The 16554-nt window shown below is 48.3% G+C and overlaps 1 protein-coding gene across 7 annotated transcripts in view; it reads right to left on the bottom strand.

Moving 5' to 3' along the window:
• Positions 1-3887, bottom strand: part of ZNF652 (zinc finger protein 652) — a 56120-nt gene extending 52233 nt beyond the window's left edge. For 4 of the 7 annotated variants that reach the window (XM_034641664.1, XM_034641660.1, XM_034641666.1 and 1 more), the window contains exon 1: positions 3706-3887. The gene's annotated coding sequence lies outside the window, so the exon portion shown is untranslated. Of the gene's footprint in view, positions 1-522; positions 658-3705 lie in introns of all 7 variants that reach the window. The other 3 variants (XM_034641665.1, XM_034641663.1, XM_034641662.1) reach the window with 1 other exon arrangement.
• Positions 3888-16554: the final 12667 nt, after the last annotated feature.

Here is a 16554-nt window from a genome sequence, read left to right as displayed (position 1 = left end):
AAGCCAGTAACTGGGGGGAGCGGATTCCAATCTTGTTCTGCAGGCTCCAAGGGACCATCTCCCTGATATTCCTTCAGCTAAATGCACTAACGGCAACACAGTTTCCCTCTATCAAAGTAAATTCAAGCGCTAACGGTCAGAAATGTGACAACAGGCTGAGGAGACTATCCTACCTAAAGTGGGAGCACAAGATCCAAGAGTTCCCCGCAAGGAAACGCAGTCACCTCCTTGAGAATAACTAGTTCCAAAGGCTACGGTTCAAAATAGAAGAGAATTCACAGGGGTTTTTGTTGTTGTTGTTGTTGGCTGTCTCTTAACCGACTTTTTACAACAAGGGAAATGAAACTCAAGAGTATAGGCACATTTTTTTGGTGAAATTACCTAAAACCCTTGAGGAAAGGGTGATTTTTTTTTCTTTTAACATTTCACTTTCATGGTTTAATTTTGCAGACATTCAAAAACAAAATCACATCAGCATTACTAATCAACTTTTTTCGACAGACTTGAAAAGTATTTTCTTACCACACTACAAGGTTACTTCCCATACTTTGAGCAGAAATGGAAACAGCTCTGGGCGGCACGAATCAGATCTTGAGGCCACAGTCGCAGAAAGTAGGTGCTGTTTCCCCTGAGTAGGAGCCGCTGATCTGAAACGTCCTAAGGGAAGGGTGTCGGAGGAAGAGTGCTGAAGAAACTCAAGCAAGCTGTTTGTATTAACGAGGGAGCTGCGGGCACTATTACTCCGTGTTTCACTGCTGTGCGATTGTTTTCCGGCTCCTAGGCTCTGAATCTGCCTGGCAGAATGCTGTTCTCACAGCCATACGTGTTATGTGATCAGCTGCTCTGTGGCGTGTGGGTGTTTAACTAGGTAAGTGACTGGTTAGAAGAGAGAACGCAATATTAAATCAAGGAAGCACACTGTCCCCTGAGATTTTAGTGATCTGTCACCGTACTACGCTGACAAAGTAACATATTTGCAACTTTGAAATGGTTTGGGTTTAGGATAGGCAAATAATTTCCGACAGTAAAGCTTCAGGCATGACATGAACAAAAAATATAACCTGTAATACAAGCCACTTCAAGCATGTTTATTAGATAATAAAAAATGCAATATGTGCCATCTCAGCATGCTTTCAAACTTCATAGGGTGCACGGCATAATTATTAGAATAAATGCTGTTCTTCAGGTGTGTGGAACAGGTTCTATGTGAGATTCCAAGGCCCCCCTGCCTTCCAAAAAATACGTTAATACCACGAATTGCTTAGCCTTTCAGAACCCCAAAGATGTAAAAAAAAAAAAAAAAAAAAAAGGCCNAAAAAAAAAAAAGGTCTCAAAGGATTCCTTAAGTAAAAAATATTGTCAGAATTGTAAGCTCCTGGAGAGCTGGGGGCTCTGTTTCTTTAATGCCACTGCCCATCACATCCATATCACAAGTAGAATAAATCTCCCTTGGTTGAAATATAATCAAAAGGCAAAAGCTGGATGCAGAGTGATTTAAACAAGAATAGCCGATATTTATCCCCTGCTTGTTGATAGAACAGTGCAACGTTCATCCCTTGTTCTAAATTCTAAACACGGAGACTGAATTCCCTAACTGCAATTAAGATCCTTCCATTAAAACAAAACTTTAAAACGGATGATTCTGATGACAATGTCACCCTGAATAAAGACAAGAAATCATATTTAATAAAGTTGAAAAAATCTTCACAGAGCAGGTGCTCTACTCTGGGAATGATAAAGCCTTCTTTTTAAGAAATCAAATCAACCTCCATCAACACATCACGGATAGGCATCATGAAACAGACCACTGACTCTGCTGTTGAAATCTGCTACATTTAGAAAACAGTGCAAGGAACATACATCATCAGCTGTCAAATTCAGACAAATTATTTTGACTCCAGTTTTAACTTTTTCTGAAATTCTCACATACATCTCCTTTTTACAGGAAGACAGGAAATGATACCTTACAAACACCTAACCCACTGCAATCAAAGAACAAAACAGAAGGATACATATATGATCTACTTTGTTGCTTACTGCTCAGGACCAAAGTACTGTAATGCCAATTCTTAAGAAAACAAAACAAAACACAAAACTTAAGTTCCTTTCACTTTTGCATAATATAGATCTCAACCTGACCGTCCCAGGACTAGCTTCAATTGCATACAAAAATTAAGAGTCTCTTTCACTAAGAAGAGGACCCTAAAAGCTTCCATGATCCCAAAGAAAGGTTAAGAACCACTGAAGCAGACATTTCCAGAATCACTAAAACGCAGAGGTGAACATTTTAAACATAATTGTGTTAAAGGTAGTATCTATCTGAGTACATGTGCACAGTCCTGACACAGGCAACCAACCTGCTTGCCAGACCTGACCATCACTGCAGCGGACCACTCTCAAATCAGCCCCAGGCGGGAACATCCCCTGCCTTCCGCGCGCACACACATGGCAGCCACAGCAGCTCTTCATTCCTTAAGCATACACATGTTGTCAACAAAGCATGTGCTAGTTGCCATTCCCAGAACAATACAGGCCTGGCCACCTCTGGAAAAAAAAATACACATTCTTCCCAAAACATGACCCTATTTATTCACTATGCCTTGACGATCGACCTTAAATATTAAAACAAAATAATGAAATGCCCACACACATGTATCTAATCAACTGAAGAAAAAAGCATCACTCAGGTATTACTGAGGGTACAACGGGAGACGCAGATCAGGAAAACACTGTGATAACGATGCTTGAACGTGGGGACAATCAAAGACTCACACAGAACATCCTGAGAACATGGTTGTGCAAAGAACCCTTCTCCAAAAGCAAAAGCACATTCCTTTGATTGGCACAAGCCATTCCTGACAATGGATCCGCAATGACAGGGGCTGCTCTGGCAATCAGGAAGTGTGTGTGTGTGTGTGTGTGTGTGTGTGTGTGTTGTGGGGGAGGGATGTACTAAATGTGATCAAAGACTGGCCCTTTTCAAAGAAGAGCATATGGGATCTCGAATCGTGAAGACAGACTTCGAGGGTGAGGCAGGGGCATTTACCATTTCTACAGGAGACATCCCTCGACAATGAACATGTTATGTGCAGATGTAACGGGGGTGTCACTACCTTTAGTGTCTCCCATCTAAGAATCTTAAGTAGAGCCTGATTGGAGGGGAGGAGGAGGTGGGGGTGGAGAAAGGTCTGCATTACCCTCTGGGGTGAGCGTTGGGCGGGTGTACACTGGATGCATTTTATCTCGGGCGGCACAATACTCCCAGGGGTTGGAGGTTTGGGCGCAACCGCAGGGCCGGGGAGGCAATGGGTGCAAGCCACCAGCTGCAGGGCAGGGGAATGCTCGCAGGAGGACCGGTGCAAACCTCCCACGGCCCGCTAACCCAGGCAACCCCAGCCTCCCCTCGGGCCTCGGGGCGAGCGGGCTCTCTGCAAAACTGGAGCCCGGCGCGGGTCCGAGAGAGAGGGGGCGAAGGATCAGAAGCGGGCGCCCCCGGCCAGAGCTCGCGGCCAGAGGAGCGCAGCGCCCCGGGCCTCCCCGCCGGATGGGGGCTGCTCCGGCCTAGTGCACGCAGCTGCCTCGGCGAAGGGTTAACCCGGCGCCCGAGCCCCGGCCGGCCCGGCGGGCTGCGGAGAGGAAGGGCTGCTGCAAGGGGCGCAGCCGCGACTGTGGCGTGTGCGTGGGGGGGCAGGGGCCCCTACTCACCCTGGCCGGCCGCCTCCGCCTCCGCCGCCCCGACCGCCGCCTCGGCGGTCCATCCCTGCGGCGGGGGGCCTGTAGCCGCGGCGCTCGAGTAACAACCGCCGGCCGGGCCGGCCCCTCCCCCCAGCCCAACGTCTGTCCTCAGGGCCGCTCCGCAGACCCGGCCTCGGNCTCGGGCCGGCGCTGGCGCACCTTTTCTCCCCGCTGCCACAATGTGAGCGCTCCGCCGCCCAGATAACCGCCGACTCCCGCTCCACCCCCGCCCTCCCCCACTCCGCCCACTGCCCAGCGCCCAGGTAAAGGCGTGGACTGCGCGTGCGCACCGCCCTCCCTGGGTCTGGGGGCGTGGTTGCTGAAAGGAAGCCGAAACGCAGAGTGGGAGGGAGCTTGGGGCGGAGGGTGTGAGCCTCCCCGAAGTAGGGGCTGGTTGGGATTAAGGAAAGGTAAAGTGAAGAAGGGGGGCCGAAGTAGGAAAGTGGGCCCAAGTGAGACTTAGAAGTAAAGGAGCCTTTGACTTATGAAATAAAATTTTTAAAAAAATCTTGGCTGGCCTCTGTTCCTGGAGGGTAGGGTCAGTGACAGAAGACAGAAATAAAGGAGGCAAAATATAAGCAGTCGTGGTCATTCACCAGATAAATGGGACAGCTAATAAAACCTGGAGAAATTTAGAGATTGCCAGAACGGTCAGAAAAACAAATTTAGAGCCGCGTTTGTCCTGTGGCCAGGAACAGGGAAGGGGATGTGTGTGTGCTTGAGACATTGAACTACTGCGAGAAAGGAAGCCTCCATTGCAAGTATTACAGCATTATGACTAATTAGCTATTAATCATTAATATAATTAATGGTACTATTAGCTAACAAGGTAGCATTTATCCGTGTTCCGAGCCAAGAGAGGGTGTCTGTAATTGCGAGTGCTTGGCGTACAGACAGCAGAAGTGAGGCAGGCAAGGTGAAGGCCTAGGGAGGAGAGGCCCAAAGACAGCAACTTGGAGGGTCAGGATGACCCTTTCCCACCATCACACAAACTTCCCTGATGTTTCCCAAATCTTATCTCCATTGGAGCTCCTCATTCTCCTTCCATTATGAAAAACACACTAAACAAATGTCTTTACATTATGACCTACCTCTTTACACATTTTTCAATATGGATGCAGCTACTTCTCTCCAAAATAGCCCCCCCTTCCCCCCCCCCCCCGGAAAAAAGAAAAGTCCCTATAACAAGTAAAATGACCTGAATCTGGGATACGGTTAGGGAAGAGATTGAAACTTGATACACAAAAGGGTTCCAGGGCTAGCTCTGTCCTTGGCCCCTTCCGAAAACAGATGCTTGCTCTTTATTATACTTGGACTCCGCACTCCAGGGAGTGTAATTTGGCACCTTTGGGTTGTGTTCCTCAGTAGTGAGTGTCTTCAGTGGATAAACACTAAGATGACATCATAATTCAGCAGGTAGAGAGAAAATCTTCAGGCAGAGCAGGAGGAAATAAGAATGCACAAGTAAGAAAAGGTAAGACTTAGGGGCGCCTGGTTGGCCCAGTTGGTGGAGCATGGGACTCTCGATCTCAGGGTTGTAAGTTTGAGCCCACCTTGGGTGTAGAGATTACTTTAAATAAATAGAATAGAATAGAATAGAATAGAATAGAATAGAATAGAATAGAATAGAATAGAATAGAATAAAAAACACTTAAATTTAATATAAGAAAGAACTTGGCCTCCACGGGGGCTGGGGANGGGTGTAGAGATTACTTTAAATAAATAGAATAGAATAGAATAGAATAGAATAGAATAGAATAGAATAGAATAAAAAAACACTTAAATTTAATATAAGAAAGAACTTGGCCTCCACGGGGGCTGGGGGGCCCAGAACATCTGACTGAGACGTCTAGTTTTGCCCTTCTAGGACATTTAATCCATTCCCTACTCTGCCTGTCAGGGCAATCCAGCTTGGAAGACTGGTGTGCAGAGCGATGGCTAAAGAAGCAGGTAGCCTTCCAAGTGTCTATGACCCTCCACCCATAGGCCAGCCCTCTGAAGGGCTCCTAGTACTTAGAATAGTCATAGTATTACCTTCCACTGGAGGAGTGCTTTATGGTTTCTGCAGGGAGGTTATGTCCCTTATCTCATGAGATCTTCCAACAACCCTGTGAGGCAGGCAGGACAGGTATTATTCCCAATGAAGGAAATTTGGGCCAAGGAATGTTTAATGGCGCAGTCAATCATTCAACCCAGAAAACAATGGAGGGTTTGACTCTGAAAGACTGCTACATATTCCTGTGGGTAAAACCAGGTAGCCTTGGCATGTGATTGGGAATAATTTTAATATTTGCTTTTCCATCTGCATCTCCTTTCTTTCATGTGTTTTCCCCCTTTTCTTCTCTCCCCCTTTTCCACAGGACTTGCCCCTGTGTGTCTGAAGCCTTGGGGACCAGTACTTTGGAAGGCCTTGAGCTGCAGGGCTAGCAAGGAGATCCCAGTTGCTCTGCTCTCCCTTAACTCTTCCCTTTCATGTATTTACCCTCCTTCTGTGGGTAGTGACTCACAAAAGTGACCAATGTCCCCTCTTGACATGTCGAAAGAAGAGGGCATCTGCTCTTAACCAGACTGCTAAGCCCAGGCCCCTCTTCTTCAACTGCTGGCATTACAGCTGAAAGTCAACGCAAGCACCATTTAGCACCCACATCTGGTCTTACAAGAAGATCGGGCTTCTGTCATCCTGGTTTCCTGGCCTTGGATAGTTCTTCACAAACTTCTTCATTAAGGGAGTGGACAAAACCCAGTAGAAGCCATTTCCTTAAAACGATTTTATTTATTTATTTGACAGAGAGAGAGAGGGACAGAGCATGCGCCAGGGGGAGTGGCAGAGAGAGAGGGAGAAGCAGACTCCTCATTGAGCAGGGAGCCGGGCACGGGGCTCAATCCAGGAACCTCATGATCATGACCTGAGCCAAAGGCAGCCACTTAACTGACTGAGCCATACAGGTGCCCCATAGAAGCCATTAAAAAAAAAAAAAAGGTTTAGTACACACACACACACACACACACACACACACACACACACACAGGAATATTACTCAGCCATTAAAAAGGTTGAGATCTTGCCATTTATACCAACAAGAAAGGACCTAGAGGGTATTATGCTAAGTGAACAAAGTCAGAGAAAGACAAATACCATATGATATCAGTTAGAAGTGGAATCTAAAAAGCAAAACAAATGAATAAACACACAAACAAAAAAACAGAATCGGACCTACAAATGCAGAGAACTGATGGTTGCCAGAGGGGAAAAAACATGGGAATGGACACAATGGGGGGAGGAAAGTGGGAGGTACTGGCTCCCAGTGATGGAATGAGTAAGTCACAGGACTAAAAGGCACAGCAGAGGGAATCTAGTCAATGATGTTGTGATAGGATTGTATGGTGACAGGTGAGAGCTACACTCGTGGTGAGCACAGCATAAGGTAGAGAGAGGCTGAATGGCCATGTTGTACACCTGAAACTAATGTAACATTGTTTGTCAACTACACTCAAACAATAAATAAATAGTTTTAGTATAAAAAGGTCTGCACACTTTGACAGTTCTGAAAATCTTCAAAGACTTCACTTAAACAGCAGCAGACATATCTGGTTCTTGAACAGCCCCATGCAAGCTCCCAGTTCACTGCGTTTCCTCACTGCCCAAGCTTCCAGGAATGTACCCACAGTTACTGACAGTTCTTACCACCTCTACTTAAATAGGGGTGGTGGCTGTGGCTCCCTGTCCCCTCATTAATATAACCTGGTCCCAGCACACCAGACTTGGGGCCGGGGCCGTGGTCATGGGCTCCTAGGTTTTCCTACTTGTGGTGTTGCAACCTTTGCTCAATCCCTTTACCTTGAGACTCTGTAAAAAGACTGGGATTATGGGGTTCTTAGAGTCTTCCAGACCTGATACCTAGGATTCTATTCTAGAAAGTTGACTTGGTTCACTAATATCTTACAATGCCATTTCTTTGCTAAGAATCACTACTCAGTTCCTGTCTCCGAGCCCTTCCTACAAGAATCTGCCCCCTTTACAGAATGGATAAAGCTGGCCTGGACTCTCCTGTTTTATTCACTTTTACTCTAAGTGATGGTGTTCAGAGGTCTCTCAGAAAGCTGGACTGTTGGCTTTTCTGCCATAGGGCTGGCACGCATATGTGCCCTCATGCAGTGTGTATGTATGTTTATGTCCAATCTTAAAGGGATGTGGGCCAAGGGCACTTGCACTCTGTGTATCCTCACCTCCCACCACACCTGTTCTACTGGGATAGCCAGTGTCCCTCGGAGCAAAGCTGGGTTTCAGCTGCAACATGCTCTGGGGCCATCATTGGGCTCACAGCCCCCTGCAGCTATGGTCTCTGTACATCAAAATGCATTTTATAATTATTTTTTAAATATATAGATATTTATAAGATTTTACTTATTTATTTGTTTGTCAGAGAGAGAGAGCGCGCACACAAGCAGGGGGAGCGGCAGGCAGAGGGAGAAGCAGATCGATCCCGATGTGAGGATCGATCCTAGGACCCCGGGATCATGACCCGAGCCAAAGGCAGACATCCAACCAACTGAGCCACCCAGGCTCCCCTCCCCCCGCTGCCTTTTTTTTTTTTTTTTTTAACAACAAATAACGCAGTCTGGCTTTTGTCCGGACTTTGTGACACTGTACCGCAGCCCTTTGCTGGATACCGTACAAAGCAAATTAAGCACATGTGGTCTCTGCTCTCTGGAAGTTTGGACTTACATGGACTGCCACAATTCCGGCAAACACAAAAGGACAAAGCGATTCACAGTCAATTCATATATGCCAATAAATAAATGAGTTAAATAGATACGGAAAGCCATGTTTACCTGATCGACTAATTTTTTTTTGATCTATTAGTAGTGAGGGCCATGTGAATGAGGCTAAGGTCTTCAGCCAGTCCCGTCTCCGCCTCCTTGCTTTGCACACGGAAAAACACTGTAGTTGTCCTGCACGCTCTTTGGGCTCCTTCTCTTCAACATTGTGTCACCGTTCCCGGAACATCTACCAAGTGTCACACGAGGGGGGTTATCAAGGACCATCATTATGAAATCTCCATTAAAAGACATCTTCAACCCTTTTCCTAAAGCAAACCGTTGCAATAGCTTCCATCCGCTCTGCCTCTACCATCTCTACGGACCGGAGAAGGACAGATCAACTCAGTGCCCATCCTATTGGTAGAGGGCCTGCGATTCATCTTTATCCATGCAAGACAGCCCGTTAGGACAGCGCAGAGGTGGACTGGGGATTTGAGGGACATTGGTACCATTCCAGAGAAGCGAGGCCCCTGCCCCACCTGCAACAGCTTAGCTTCCGTGTCTCTAAGCAAAGGCAGAGAGGACCCTGGCGTTAGGGAATGTGGGCAGCTGAGGGCAGGAACCCCAGCAGAACACCCCCATCCCGAACTATAGCAGCCCAATACCGCCCCTGGGGCTTCTGCCTCAGGGTCTGTCTCCAGCAGAGTGATCTAAGTCAGTTGGGTCCGAATTGTGTTTGAGTCTTTAAAGAGGCTCACAGATTCTTTTAGGCAGCATGCTTAATTGTTGTCTGTAATTGATGTGACATATGCCCCAGAGGCATGCACCGAGGGCCAACTGAAATGATGGTTTTTTAAAAATTGGAATTAATTAATTAAAGAAGGCAGCTGTACTGGGCTGTGAGTTAGTGCCAAACTCCGTAACCCTAAACCAGCTAACCCACCCAACCAGCCTCACCACCTGAGGAACAATCCCGAGGTTCTCAGGGAGGTGGGATGGGAGACCCCGGACACAGTGCGGGAAGCGCGGGCTGCAAGGGGGGAAGTTGAGGGGTGGGTGTAGGGGGGAGGGGGTCAGGGGACCCTCTCCTAACTTTCATAACTCCCCAAAATCTTGGCTCTCGAGAATTGTTTGGGTGCCAAAAGAAGTGTGTTGGGGGGCTAGGGAACTGCAGGAAAGGGACGGCAAGGGTGTTCGGGGTTGGGGTGGGATGGGAGCAGGAGCTGTTGGCAGCAGCGAAGCAAGATGGACCTGCTCAGGTGAGGACCAGGAAGACTGGGGGTGGAGAGGACCCTGTGGGCGGAGCTCAGAGGAGGTGGAGCCCGGATGTGGGGGCGGGAACATGTCGCCTGGGGCCTCTGGCATTCAGAGGAGGTATTAATTAAACCCCTGACCTGAGGTGGTTAACAAAGCTGTGGCAGCTTTTCATATGAGTTGAGTTAATAACAATAATAACAATAATAATAACAATTAACGATAATGAGACCTTATCTGCAGCAAGTTATTCCTAGAGTTTTGTAGGCATTAAGTCATTAATTCCCCTGGCCCCTCGGGCCACCTTTTTCTAGAAGTAATGGGAGCGCAAGAGGACACAGACAATCCTTGTGCCTTTCTGCTTGTTGCCATTGGCTAGGCGGGTTAGTTCATTTACAGAGGTAGAAAATCCAGGATTCTTGAGGGCTTCATAAACTGTTACAAGCTTTTGCATTTACTTAAAAATGATGTGTAAATGGGATGAGTACAGAAATGTAGAACTCGGGGTGGGGGGGCGCCTGGGTGGCACAGCAGTTAAGCATCTGCCTTCGGCTCAGGGCGTGATCCCGGCGTTATGGAATCGAGCCCCACATCAGGCTCCTCCGCTATGAGCCTGCTTCTTCCTCTCCCACTCCCCCTGCTTATGTTCCCTCTCTCTCTGGCTGTCTCTATCTCTGTCAAATAATAAATAAATAAAATCTTTAAAAAAAAAAAAGAAAGAAATGTAGAGCTCGGTCACCACAAATACCTCAACAGTTGTGAAAACTCAAATCCCATGTGAGAGCACCAGGTTGAACAGTGTGCCACGGTGGAGAGTGACCTGGAGGTGACCAGGAAGTGATCTGGAAGTGACCAGTGATCATCTGTGAAGCCCTAACTAGTGGCAAGGCTGAGCCTCCGTTGCAAACAAGGTAAATTGGAGGACTTCAGGTGGCTACCCTCCACGGACCAAGGAGGGAAATTTAGAGCGAAAACTCAAAGCCAGTGAAAAGAGGGAATTATTCTACATTGAGGGGGATCACGTGGGATGAAGCCTGGGAACCAAAGCCTTGAGAAAACCTGGGTGCCAACAACGACCAGCCTTGTAGATTTCCAGGGTTGTTTCATTTTATGTTTCACATCACAGTGAGTAGGACAAATTATATGCAGTCAGTCCAAAGACAAGCTTTCATTTGCATCCCGTAGACCATCGTAGTCATCATCCTTATCCTAGTCAAGATCAAAGACAATTAGAGCATGCATTGTGTAGCCCTTTTTTAAACAAAAAATCTCAGTATGCTTAAACAAGGCATGCCAGTGGTCCTTAGGTCACAGCGATAGGAAGGATGATTCTCCCCATTAATAAAGAAGACACATGAGATCCAGAGCAGAAGCTGAGCTTGTCTGAACCTCAGAGTTGAGCAGCAGAAGACTCAGTCACGGTTTGTGACTGTGAAATAAGAGGGACCAGACCTCACTCTCCTGACCCTTGCCATCTTTCCAGAACCATGGCCTTCCTTCCCTTCTCTGTGTCACTACAGAAAAAATCACCTATAAGAAGGCACTAGAACTTTCAGAACTTTGCAGATTGCATCAAAGAATATGCAGTAAAGTGTTACACGGTGAAGTTGGGAACAGAATGTTCTGGTGAATAAAAGAATCTGGTTAACAAAGTAGTTCTAAACATTTAGTACTAAATACTAAAATTATTCATTATTTATCTGAAATTCAGATAAACTGGTTGTCTTATATTTTATCTGACAACCCTCCTTGTAGGTAAACTGCTACGAGATTCATATTTACTCTCCCAGGGTTTCCTAGAGTTCGAAGCAACAGGGAGGAGAGAGATACTTTGATAGCTTCAGGTTTATTGATTCTAGGAAATGGGGACAGAGAAGACAGCCAAAGATATATTAAGGAATCAAGGGACCCAGAGCCAGGTGCCCACCAAGTCATCATCGTCATACTGGGTACATGGATAAAAGATACATGGATAAAAGGTCACCACATCTTCAAACTAAATGGTTCTATCAGAGATCTCACAGCAGAAAGCTTAAGACAAACCATCACCTACATTTTTAATATTATCCAACATCCAGACAGAATCCCACCATAAAACAGGAACAGATCAGGGCAGCCTCTGTTCCTTATTTCTTTATGCCAGCGGAGAGGAGGAAGGCGAATGCTCCACAGAGCATTGTGACATCCGGAGTAGCTGCCTGTTTCCTCTGTCCCGGAGAATCCCCTGGTGCTCGGATACCCCCTTCCCTATCATGCTGATGGTTGGGGGGAAATGGGCCCCCTAGGGAGCTGGGTTTTGCTCTTCAGGACGTGGACTGTGAACGGCCTTTTCTTGATCAGGTCGCTATTAGCACTTACTGAGCACCAAGGTGTTCCCAGTTCATTGAGTGCTTTCCACTGTCCTGTTTCACTTCCATTATAACCCTTCCAACCGCCCTTTGGGGTAGGTAGTTCCATTTTACAGATGAGAAGACCAAGGCAGAGAGAAGTGAAGTAGGAAATGATCCAAGGTCACAGAACTCTTTCATGGTGGACTCAGGATTGAAGCCAGGTTTAGACCCCTAAGCCTTCTGTTTCAACCATGACGCCACACCGCCTAGCACCGTAATTCAGTCACGCCAGCCTTCTGCTCAGAATTCTTTTTTTTTTTTTTAAAGATTTTATTTATTTATTCGACAGAGATAGAGACAGCCAGCGAGAGAGGGAACACAAGCAGGGGGAGTGGGAGAGGAAGAAGCAGGCTCATAGCGGAGGAGCCTGATGTGGGGCTCGATCCCACAACGCCGGGATCACGCCCTGAGCTGAAGGCAGACGCTTAACCGCTGTGCCACCCAGGCGCCCCTCTGCTCAGAATTCTTCAGTGGTTTCTGTGGTAAGCAGAACAGTGGCCCCCTAAAGATGTCCATGGGGCCACATGGTAATTCGTGGCACCTGTGAATATGTTACCTCATTTGGCAAAAGGGACTTTGCAGTTGGGATTAAGGTAAGGATCCTGGGATGCAGAGTTTATCCTGGATTATCTGGTGGGTCCCGTGTAGTCAGGAAGGTCCTTAGAACAGACAGGAGCGTTAGAGGCAGAGAGGGAGCTGTGCCATGGAAGCAAGGGTCAGGATGCTGTGAGTGCTAGCTCTGAAGAAGGGAGAGGAACAGGAGCCAAGGAGTGTGGACAGCCTCGAGCAATGAGTAGGCAAAGAACTGATCTCCCCTAGAGCTGCCAGAAGGAACACAAGCTGTGGACACCTTGACTTTGGCCCAGCAAATCTTCCGACCTCCGAAATGTGGGGTAATAAATCTGTGAGTTTGAAGCCACTGCGTTGGTGGCAATGTGTTAGAGCCGAGGAGAAAACGAGTGCAGCGCCCCATCACTTACAGGGAAATTGGAACTGCTCTGCAGGGCATTCAGGGGCTTTGGGTTATCTGCCCCTAGCCCTACCCCCTTCCCCACTGTCTGCCGGGCTTTCCGTACTGAACTTCTCAAGAGGCCGTGGCCTCTCTTACTGCCGTGCCATTTGCATGTGCTGTTTCTTCCACCTGGAACACCGGCTCCTCACTTGTTTGTCTGGCAAAGTTCTCATCCTTTCCGTCTCGGCTCAAACAATACATCCTCTGTGAAGCCTTTCCTGGGGCTTCTTTCCTGCATTTCATATGCACGCCCATTAAAGGACCTGTCTGTTCCCTTCCTGGACTATAAGCTATTTGAGGGCACGGGATGGCTCTTCCCGCCTTTGATCTCCCTTTGCACCTGGCACGGTTCCTGGCACGTGAAATAAAGTTCCCCAAAGACTAGAGCTCTTATCCGGACTTGTGCCCTGGATGTGTTGCAGCCCCTCCAGATGCATCTCTCCTTCCAAAACAAGCATTGGGAGAGCCTCTCCTCTCCTCTCCCTTCCCCTCCCCTCCTCTCCCCTTTCCTAGTGAGAGATGAAGACAAAGGAAATCAGGTGTGGCAGTGTTTCAAATTCAAAAAAGAAAAAGGCACAAATCAAAGTTTTGTAATAGTCCCACTGCATCCACAATGTACAATGCTTCTTCTCTGGGTCTCAGTTTCTTCAGCTGGGAAATGGGTCTAGAGATAAGCTGCATAGAAACAGGAGCTGTGGTGGTTTCAAACTCCATTGCATCCTGCCCCCACCCCCCCGCCGCCATGCCTAGCACTGTTCTTTACTCTCAAGTGAATTCCCCAGTGTTGGGGAGCTGAAGACCTTGGGGAAGATTTTCCCACATTCTTCAGATTCATGGTTTCTAAGGAGTGTGCTGATGTTAGGTATCGTCTTGAGCTAAGGTTTCCCCACAGTCACTGCATTCATGGAACTGAGTTCCAGAATACTGAGTCAGATGTGTCTTCTGAGCCTCTAAACTCACCTGAGGGCTCTCCCACGGACACATCAGACACAGAGTTTCTGTCCAGTAGGAATTCTCTGATGTTGTATAAGATGGTTACTCCACCCAAATAAAGACTTACTCACATTTATTACACTTGTGAATTTTTCCCCCCGTATGAATTCTCTGATGTTTAATGAGAAGTGAAAGGCAAATGGAGGTCTCAATAAAGGCCTATTACGTACCCAGCCCTGTGCTCAGTGTTCGGAAGGAGTCCAAAACCTACAGAAAGGCCTCTGCCCTCTAGAAGTTTGCAACCTGGTTGAAGAGACAAGATTCGTGTGCATGAAAGAGTGGGGGAGCACGAGATGCTGTGTAAACACACCAAGCTGCATAGTTTAAGGGAATTAAATGAGAATTCAGAGGAAGGAGCATTCCACCAGAGATTAGGGAAAGGTGGCTAGGCTTTAGCTCGACCTGAAAGGATGGTAGGGCTGAGGTTGGAGGACAGAAGAGGAAGGTGTTTGGGATGTGCCTCTAGGGGGATGAAGATATCCTTCTGTAGGAACTCACTGGTTTGGTTCTGGAGGAGAGAGGGAGAGAGCGAGGGAGGGAGGGAGGAGGAGGCAGGGGAGAAAAAAGGAAAAAGGAAAGGAAAGGAGAAGAGAGGAGAGGAGGGGAGGAGAGGGGAGGGGAAGGGGAGGGCCCAATATAGTGAGTTGCCCCTCCATTTCAGAAGCTCCCATAGACTTAGGGCGGCAGCCTTTGAACATTTTATTTCTCTAATGCCGGTTCTTGTTTTAGACTTCCAACCACTTTCGCTTTTACCAGGCACACCGAAGGAACCCTCTAGCACTGCAATTCATACGCACAGCCCCATCCCCCACCCACACCCCCGCCCCTTTGCATTCCTGGGGCCCATTTCAGTTCCTTGACCATGCACGTCACCCTACCCCAGGTGACAGAGGTGCCAAGTGGGGAGAGAAGAGCACCCTCCAGAGCGCCCCAGGCAAGCACCCCTCCCCGGCCCCCGCACCCTCGAAAACAACTTCACCTGGGATGCTGACACTTGGCGAGAGGGAGAGTCCTTGGATCCAAAGGCCCTTTACTTATGTCGGTTTTATAGAGGATTTTTGGGAGCAATGGGAGTAGGGAGCACTTTAGGACTTGTCCTTGTTTTCTCCATTCTGCAGAGGGCGGCCCACGAGCAAGGGGGTGGAATTTGCAGCAGTCTGTCTCGTCTGGGTTAGACAGTTGGAAGACGTTTCTCCCAATTATAGTGGTTAAACACTGACTCAACAGCCAACAGCCCCATGAGGTGTCAGAGCCTTCATTCATGGACAAGTTTCAAAATGAGACGCGTCGGCACCACCTGTCATGGGCAGTGCCGTCAGAGACCAGAGGGGAGTGGATTTCACAGGCAACAAGGTGGCTTTCTGGAGGGATCTGACAGTTCCTAGCACGGCAGCGGCGACATTGTGAAGTGCCATCCCACTCCCCCTGCTCAATGGGTTTGTTTGTACGTGGAATTCTTAGGCTCTTAGTTCCGTCCCTGCTTCCTGCATCACTTCCCTAGGAGACAGGAATTCCCTGCATCACTTCCCTAGGAGACAGGAATTCGGGAAGGGAGGGACCTCACCTCTGGGGGGGGGGCGGACAGAATGGGGGCTGGTGCCTTTGGGTCTTACCATGTGGACATCCTGTGGGAATATTCTCCCCTCCTCTTCAGCAAGATACACCCCGCCCTGTGGAGAATCCAAGCAGGAAGTCAAAGAGATCTAGGAGGCCACGGTGGAAGGACAGCCCAGACTCTCGGCCCCCGGTGGCCATCCAGTCTGACCACACACCACATTCTACTTTCATCATTGGTGTCTGTCCTCCCTGCGAGTTCACTGGCCCCCCCAGGGCAGGAGGCATGTCTGTCCTAGTCACCATCGGAGCCGGCTCGGTACCTGTCACAGTGCCTGGTACACAGCCACCGCTCAGTAAATGTTTGCCCAATAAATCAGCTCTAAACTTGGAAGGGATCCCCTTAAAGAGCTCCTCGCGCTTGTGCAGAAGTAGACTGATATGGCCGATGCTGGTGTGCTGGGGATGGGAAGGGACGCCGTTGGGTAACAATAATCAAACGAGTTAGAAACACGTGGGTGGCCCTTGGAAAATAGCCCAAAAGTTCAAATTGTATCTGCAAAGCATCAGGGGAACGAGTGCGGGTTCTTCCGGTCACCCCCAGGAGCCGGCAAGTGGGTAGAGGCTTACCAGGCTGCATTTGGTCTGGAAGAGGGGAGGGTCACCAAAGAGCAGTGCCTCTTGGAGTAGCCTGGTCACTGGGGCGAGCTCAAGACGTGACTTTTGTGGCTCGAGGCGGAATGGTTCAGCCAGGTGGGCGTCAGGGTGAGCGCTGCTCCCGTGTGAACTCGGGGAGGTGGTTTGGAGCAGAAGCAGAGGCCAGTGCCATCATGGCCAAGAATGGCCAAGGAGGAA

The sequence above is a fragment of the Ailuropoda melanoleuca genome, chromosome 13, assembly GCF_002007445.2.
Source record: "Ailuropoda melanoleuca isolate Jingjing chromosome 13, ASM200744v2, whole genome shotgun sequence".
Classification (NCBI taxonomy): Eukaryota; Metazoa; Chordata; class Mammalia; order Carnivora; family Ursidae; genus Ailuropoda; species Ailuropoda melanoleuca.
The sequence above is the reverse complement of the archived record's forward strand: the minus strand, read 5'-3'. Positions and strand labels throughout refer to the sequence as shown.